The sequence below is a fragment of the Eriocheir sinensis genome, chromosome 4, assembly GCF_024679095.1.
Source record: "Eriocheir sinensis breed Jianghai 21 chromosome 4, ASM2467909v1, whole genome shotgun sequence".
NCBI classification, from domain to species: domain Eukaryota; kingdom Metazoa; phylum Arthropoda; class Malacostraca; order Decapoda; family Varunidae; genus Eriocheir; species Eriocheir sinensis.
Window position 1 is genome coordinate 6913985 of NC_066512.1, and position 8578 is coordinate 6922562.

Here is an 8578-nt window from a genome sequence, read left to right on the forward strand (position 1 = left end):
CGGCGGTTGAGGTGATAAACAATCTTCGTCGGTAAATACGGATGCGAAAAAGTTATTTAGGATTGTAGCCATTTCATTTTCATCGTTCGTGTGGTAACCATTATCATTAGCAAGCGGTCCGATACCACAAGTGAGTGACTTTTTATTATTTATATAGCTAAAAAAAAAATTAGGATTAGATTTATTCGTTTCCGCTATATATTCTTCAAGATTTTTCTTGCTTCGTTTTATTGATTTCTTGGTTTCGCGGCGAATTCTGTCCAACTCTAGTTTGTCAGCCTCACTCTGAGTTGATATGTATCGACTGTATACGCGTTTTTTAAGAGATAGGCTATTTTGATTTTCGTTATTCCACCATTTGGGTTTCTTCTTAAAAGCTGAACGTCTGTTACGATAGGGTACGCATATGCTTATGGCATTGTTTAATATTGTGGTGAAGGCCCCCCAAGATTTATCAATATCTGTTTCCGCCGAGATTTCAGTCCAGTCAGAATTATTTAGAATTGGTCGGAGTCTTACGAAATTCGCTCTCTGATAATCAGGCACCTTTTCTTTGCTAGGAGTTACTTTACTTTCTTTCATATTGATGCTGAATGTGATTGTTCGGTGATCGCTAGAACTAAAAATTGGACCAACATTTACTTCGTTAACTAGATCAACTGTCGCTGAAAAGATAAGGTCAAGTATATTATTTTCCCGAGTCGGTTCTTCAACGTGTTGATGTAAATCACTTTCTAGTAAATTTGTGTACAGGTCGAGCCCTGTATGACAGTTCAACGGTTCACCCCATCTTTTCATTGGCAAGTTAAAGCCCCAACAATTACTGCCTCGCAACTGCTAAGTGTCTATCCAAGATTCTGTGACTCCGATGATGTGATAATGATTTGTAGCTGCGAGGACTTCTAAGTCTTCAAATTTGTTACGAAGGCTGCGAGCGTTTACATAGCAAGCTTTAATGTGATTCGAGTCGGGGGTTTCGCGGGTTGAGTGCTCCCTTACGGTGGAGCTGCTGATGTTCTCGACTCCGCGTTTTTTGGCTTTCGAAGAGCCACTTGGTCACAACGGGCTGCTCCAACAGGGTTTAAGTGGATGCCATCAGGAAGGAACAAGTCTGAATCGTAGTAAAAATTGTTCCTGAGATTATGATGTTACTGGCATCCGTTTTACGTTTATACTGCTTGATCATGCGGTGGTATTTCTCAAGCAGTTCCTCAGAACGGGTTGTCTTTACGTCATTCGTCCCCGCGTGAATGACAAAGAGGGTGTTTCGGTCGGCATTTCTCGTGACATCATCGCACGCTGCGGTGATGTCGTCCAGTCTGGCACCTGGATAGCAGTAACGTTTTTTGCGGCCGTTTGATGAACGACCACAGAACTCGACCAGCTGGCCACGCACCATGGAGTCCCCAACTAGGCGAGTCTCAAACTCATCCTCCATGGTGTCTGCCAGCACCTGGAACCTATTGAAGGTAGCGGGGGTCAGTAAATTCTTGGGTGCCTGCTTCGGTTTGGCTCCATTCCTTACAGGTTGGAATCCGACATCCCGTGATGCAGGAAGAGAAGCGTTAAGTCAGGCAGGTTGGAAGGTGTCCTGTGAGGCAGGCTGGGGTTAGCCTGTGAGGCAGGCTGGGAGTTAGTCCCAGAGGCAGGTTGGGGGCAGGCAGGCTGGGGTTGTCCCAGGAGGCAGGCTGGGGGTTTGCCTGTGAGGCAGGCTGGTGGTTAGCCTGTGAGGCAGGCTGGGGTTAGCCTGTGAGAGGCAGGCTGGGGGCTGGGTGAGGCCAGGCAGGCTGGGGTTTGCCTGTGAGGCAGGCTCTCAGAGGCAGGCTGGGCAGGTTTGTCCCAGGCAGGCTGGGGATTAGCCTGTGAGGCAGGCTGGGGGTTAGACTGTGAGGCAGGCTGGGGGTTAGCCTGTGAGGCAGGCTGGGGGTTGGCCTGTGAGGCAGCCTGGGAGTCAACCTCTGAGGCAGGTAACACGTCCTCCCGTGAAGCAGGAGGGTCGTCTGAGAGGGCATGTCTCGGAGGGCCTCCACCATCGATGGCGGAGTCCTACATTATTTGAAACAAATTCCTGAAGGCTTCTGAATTTCTTTTTCAAGATCATTATATTTGACTTTCCATTCAGTCACAACCTTCTGCAGTTGTAATAATCTTGAACGCAAAGGCGGCACTTCTCAGCTGGAAGAACTGAGCTGCAAATCGTCCGGGACAGACGTCACACTTAAGGTTCGAAGGCATTTTAGAAATTCTAAGGAGTTAACAGTTTGGGCAAATATTAAAACGCTTGAAATAAATTAAATTGTGACCTGAAATTGAATTGGATAAAAATTGTGCATGGAAGTCAGATACTGCTGTGTTAGATGCCTCCAACACTGGGAGTTCGCTCACACAGGGTCTTGAAAACGCCTCAAAGAACAATCGCTTGTCCTGAGCCTCGGTCACGAGAGAAACTTTCACAACCCGGCGCTTTTCAGCTATTGTCCTCGAAGTTTTGTCCCATAGAACGGGGCCGGCGTAGTCACACAGAGCAGAGCTAGCAAGGGAGGAGAGGAACCAGCACCACTGTTCCCACTCTTCCGAAATGTCTAACCCAACTCTGCGACCCTTTCGAGGCCTCGCCAGTGGCACCTGTCACCAGGTGTTCTCCACCAACTCTAGAGAGTATCAGACGCCCTTCCTGAGTGACCAAAAAGATGAAATATTCCTTGAGTATAAGAAAACCCTCAGAAACTCACTCCAGAAGCCGGGAGGTACAACCTCAAATGGCCCATGGAAGACATCTCTTTCAGGAGAAAACAAGAAACAGCTGTTATGCAGAATAGGGATGGGAGTACCGTCGATAGAGGGGAGGGACGGGGAGCTCAGACAGACAACTGGTTCCCAGGGAGGCATTTTAGTGTAGAGGTCGCCACACTCCTCTACACCGCAGGCCTAAATAATAAGGGCACGGTCCAGCTGACTACGACCCTGGAACCCCCAGCCATTGTCTCATAAAGAGATCCTCTGCCTGCAGTCCAATCCACCACTGCTTGCTGCCCAGAGGCTTCTCCGTGACCCTGGCACTGGGAGACAGAACAGGTATTACACCTTGTCCAAAGGCAGGGACGTCTAGTAGGTTCCCTGAGGTGAACATTTCACCCGCATACCGGGAAGAAAGGGGAAGGGAAGGAAGGAGGGGAGTGGAGGATGGGAAGGAGGAAGGAAGGAGTGGAAGAGGGAAGGAGGGAAGGGAAGGAGGAAGAGGAAGAGAAGGAGAGAGGAGTGGAGGAGGAAGGAGGAAAGGAATGGAATGAGAAGGGGAAGGTAAGGAGGAAAATAAAACGAGAGAGTGAGGAGGCGAATAAGGATAGAGGAGGAGGAGCTGCAAAAGAAGGAGAAAAAAAAGGTAACAGTATTGGGAAAAACAAACAAGTGGAAAGAAAAAGAAAATTGAGAAAAAGAGGTAAGGGGTAAAAGGAAGGAAGGAGAAGGGAAAAGGAATAAAGGAGGGAGAGGTGAAGGTAAAGGAAGAAATAGAGACGAAAACGTAACCCATGAAAAGAAGGAAGAAGGTAAAAAGAAAGAGTAAAAAATAAATGAAAAAAGAAGGATGAATGTGAATAGGAAATGAGGGTAAGAAGGAAAGGAAAGAAATAAAGAAATAAAAGAGAAAAGAAAAGGAAGAGAAAAGAAGAAAAGAAAATACAGAGGGAAGAAAGAAATGAAAGGTAGGAAAAAGGGAAAATTGATGAAGAAAAGGAAAGGAGGAGAAAGGAAGGAAAGAATGTAAAGAATGAAAAGAAGGAAGAAAAGAAGGAAGGAAGGAAAGAAAAGAGGAAGAAAAGAAATGGACAAAAAGAAGGAAGGAAAGGAATAGAGTAATGACGGAATAAAAGAGAGAAATGAAAAAAGGAAAGAAGGATACGGAGAAAATACAGGCGACGAAAGGAGGATGAAGACAAAGACAAAAAAAAAGAAATATGAAGTAGAAAGACGAAAATATTAGAAAGAGGAACAAAATAGAATGGAAGGAGTAAGCCGAAAACAGTTGCTAAAAAAAAGCCGATAGACATTTTCATAGATATAAATACAGATAGAGAAACACAACACTGCGCAACAACCGTGGAGCGCAACAGTAACACTGCAACACGGGGCTGAAGAACGCTTGTGTGTCCCGAACCAGAGACACCAACTGCTTCCTCCCGTTGGCAAGCACGCCCCCCCCCGCCCCTGCTCCCCCTGCCACCCCACACCTCTGGGGAGAGAGAGAGAGAGAGAGAGAGAGAGAGAGAGAGAGAGAGAGAGAGAGAGAGAGAGAGAGAGAGAGAGGACTGAAGTTTTATTTTGTTTTACAACAGTGCAACAAAAATTATATATAAAAAAAGCCCACTACTCGCCGCTCCCACAACAGAAAATAGATGAGTACCCAAAAGAGAGGTCAATTTCGGATGGAGAGGTGTCTTGATACACTCTTCTCGAAAGAGGACAAGTCAAAGGCAGGAGAAAATACAGACGAAGGAAGGCAGTTCCAGACTTACCATTCAGTGTAAGGGATGAAAGAGTGACAGTATAGGGATGGGCTAGAGGACAGTCGAGTGCAAAGCGGGACCGCGGGACGAGAGGAGGCATGAAGTTAGCAAGTTCAGAAGAGCAGTCAGCATCAAAATATCGATAGAAGATAGAAAGAGAGTTAACATGGCGGCGGAATTTAAGAGGTAGAAGACTATCAGTAAGAGGAGGAGGAGAGCTGATGAGACGAAGAGCCCTCAGACTCCACTCTTCCAGGAGAGCTGTGTGAGTGAAGACCCTTCAACAGGAATTACATGACTCCAGACTGGTGGCTGCAGAACGCTTTACCTCATATCTTGCCAAAAACCTGAACCTGTGTCCTTCAATGCCTCAAAAACAATTTCTCCACCTATCAACTGACACTTGAGTTGCATACCCATACGAAATAGAGTGGACAAGGCCCCTATAAATGGAAAGCATCTGGAGAAGGAACTGGCGGAGACGATACAGAACACCCAACCTCGATGATGCTGATTTATTTAGATAAGATATGTGAAGCTTCCAGTTGAGATTTTGAGCTAGGGATAGACCAAGGGGAGGCGGTGGCGGAGTGGATAGTGTGACGGGGCCTCATTCAGGACGCCGCGAGTTCGAGCCGCCTGCCTGACACCTGCTGGGATTTTTCAGCCGCCGCCGAGTGGCCTAAAACTAAGAAGATTCTAGGATTAAAGATGAGTTCCGGGGGGCAGCATAAGCCAATGCAAGATGGCGCCACTATAAACACTTGCCTGCGCCACAACGGGCTGGGTCATACCCCTCCAAACCAAAACAAGTCGGGCGCTATAGGCGATGAAAAAAAAAAGTGGATAGGTGGAGAATTTGAGTTATTGAGGCGTTAAAGGACACCAGGTTCCTTCTGCCCCTATTGGAAATGATAGCAAGGTCTGAGGTTAAGCGTTCTGTAGCCACCAGTCTAGAGTCTTGTAATTCCTGTTGTGAAGGTTTTCTGCTGAAAGAAGTTGAATAATGCAAAGTAGGGTCGTCGGCGTATGAATGGATAGTACAGTTTGTTGTGGAAAGATCATTGATGAATATCAGGAAGAGAGTGGGTGTTAGGACAGAATCCTGTGGATCACCACTGTTGATAGGTTTAGGGGAAGAACAGTGACCATCTACCACCACAGAGATAGAACGGCCGGAAAGGATACTGGAGATAAAGGAACAGAGAGAGGGATAGAATCCGAAAGAGGACAGTTTAGAAAGCAAAGAGTTGTGCCAGACTCTATCGAAAGCTTTCGATATGTCTAGCGCAACTGAGAAAGTTTCACCGAAACGGCCAATATAGGATGACCAGGAGTCAGTTAAGAAATCAAGAAGATCACCAGTAGAATGCCGCTTGCGGAACCCATACTGACGGTCAGATAGAAGATCAAAAGTGGATAGATGCTTATGAATCTTCCGGTTAAGGATTAATTCAAAAGGTTTAGAAAGACAAGAAAGTAAAGCTATAGGACGATAGTTTTAGGGATTGGAACGGTCACCCTTCTTAGGCACAGGCTGTATGTAGGCGTACTTCCGGCAGGAAGTAAAGCTAGATGTTGAAAGGCAGAGACGAAAGAGTTTGACCAGGCAGGGTGTCAGCACGGAAGCTCAGTTTTTAAGGATAATAGAAGGCATTCCATCAGATCCATAAGCCTTCTGAGGATTGAGGCCAGAGAGGGCATAGAAAATATCATTCTTAAGAATCTTAATAACAGGCATAAAGGAGTCAGAGGGGGGATGAGTAGGAAGAATATGCCCAGAATCGTCCAGAGTGGGGTTTTTTTAAAAAAAAGTTTGAGCGAAGAGTTTATCCTCAGAGACAGATGTGACGGTAGTGCTGCCGTCAGTTTTTAGGAGAGGAGGGAAAGATGAAGAAGTAAAATTGGAGGAGATATTTTTTGGCTAGGTGCCAGAAGTCTCTGGAAAAATTAGAAAAAGCAAGGTTCTGGCATTTTCTATTGATGAAAGTGTTTTTGGTGGGTCGAATAATTGGTTTGGCGCGATTCCGGGCGGAAATGTAAAGATCGTGGTTAGCAGGAGTGCGAAGCCTCTGGTACCTTTTGTGAGCTGCCCCTCTATCTTTGATAGCACGAGAACAAGCGTGATTGAACCGCGGCTTTTTTCATGAAGAGTGGAAAAGTACGTGGAATGTATGCCTCCATTCCAGAGACAATCACCTCTGTGATGCGTTGAGCGCACACAGAGGGATTTCTTACCTTGATTACATAATCATTACACGGGAAATCGGAAAAGTACATCCTCAGGTCGTTCCACCGAGCGGAAGCAAAATGCCAGAAGCTCCGCCTCTTTGGTGGGTCCAGAGGGTGTGCAGGTTGTGACCGGAGGAGCCCAACGGAGAGAACAGTTTGACAGAGGAAGCTGAAGGATTAGAGGTTAGGAAGAGGTCTAGAATGTTGGGCGTGTCTCCAAGACGGTCGGGGATACGAGTAGGGTGTTGAACCAACTGCTCTAGATCATTGAGGAGAGCAAAGTTCTAGGCTTTTTCACCAGACTGGTCAGTGAAAGAAGATGAAAGCCAAAGCTGGTGGTGAACATTGAAATCTCCTAGGGTAGAGATTTTAGCGAAGAGAGAGTCAAGATGTGCTCCACTTCTGAGTTGAAGTAGTCGAATAATTTTACATAGTTAGTAGAATTAGGTGAGAGATAAACAGCACAGATGTATTTAGTAATAGAGTGACAATGAAGTCTCAGCCAGTTGGAGGGAAATTCTGAAGAATCAAGATCGTGGGCACAAGAGCAAGTGATGTCGTTGCGTACGTAGACACAACATCCAGCTTTGGAATGAAAGTTAGGATAGAGATAGTAGGAGGGAATAGAGTAGAGATTACTGTCGGTAGCCCCCGAGACCTGGGTTTCGGTGGGGAAGAGAAGGTGAGGTTTAGAGGAGGAGAGATGGTATTCCACAGAAGGGAAATTCGAACGAAAACCGCGAATGTTGCAGAAGTTAATAAAGAGAAAGTTCGGAGAGCTATCAGGGCACCTCTCAGGTAAAGAAACAAAATGGGAGTCCGCTCTGGGGCATTTGTGGCCCCCCACCCAGACGGGGACTCCGAGGCATGTTTTGACGTAGCAGTTTCGAATTTTGATGAATTTTGAGAAAAAGGTGTGTGTTGTGTGTATGTAGTGTGGCGTGGAAAGTAGGAGAATTTGTCTTTAGAGAGCATGCTGAACTACTCTCTGGTGTTAATGAGACAATAGGGAAACGGGGAGTGAGGACACGGGAAGGGTCTTTGGTGGGATTGCAGCACCCTCCTAGCTTCCCGTATATCCTCACCGGGAGTAGCTTACGCCCGTTTCGGCAGGTGTCCTCCTACCTTCTCCCATCAAATAGCTAAGAACTCAGTCAGCCGTTAAAGCAGTCTATCTATCCATCAGGAATAGTCAGTCAGCCAGTCACAGTATTCAGTCATCTGACCATTTAGCACAGTTACAGTTGCACGGATTTTTCACGGCAGATGTTGTTCGTGTTTTTTTTTTTTTTTATATATCAGGCGATGAATTGTTTTTATAGTATGAATGGTCATTCTCGTATTTTTACAAGAAAATGAATGAAAGAAAGTGTCATGGGACTTTCAGCATATGTATCCTTAGTGCCCTGTCAGTGGATGACACAGGGACTGTGAAACGCTCGAAAATAGGTGAAAGCTTTCTGTTGGTGGACGGAGACCTGCATCCTCGTCTAACTGTTGTGACTCTTTACAAATTTACGAGTGTTTGCAAGCTGCTCTTGTGTGTGTGCACACGACGAAAAGTACAAATTAGACTTGGGTGCCAATAGTTCTGTAAGCAATGAGATTCAAAAGTGTTGTGTTGCATAGGGACGTTCAAATGAATAGGCGAAGACAGCATTTTGTTTTATAGATTTCCATCCAAAACATGCGCCAAACGAAAGAAACAAGGAGCAGATGATGAAAGTCAGTACACCAGAAGAGCAAGTTGGATTGAAGAAGCCAAGCGAGTTGTAAGAGGAATATCAGCATCAGAGAGGAGCTGGGAACCTTCATATTATGACGCTGCAGTGTACACTTCG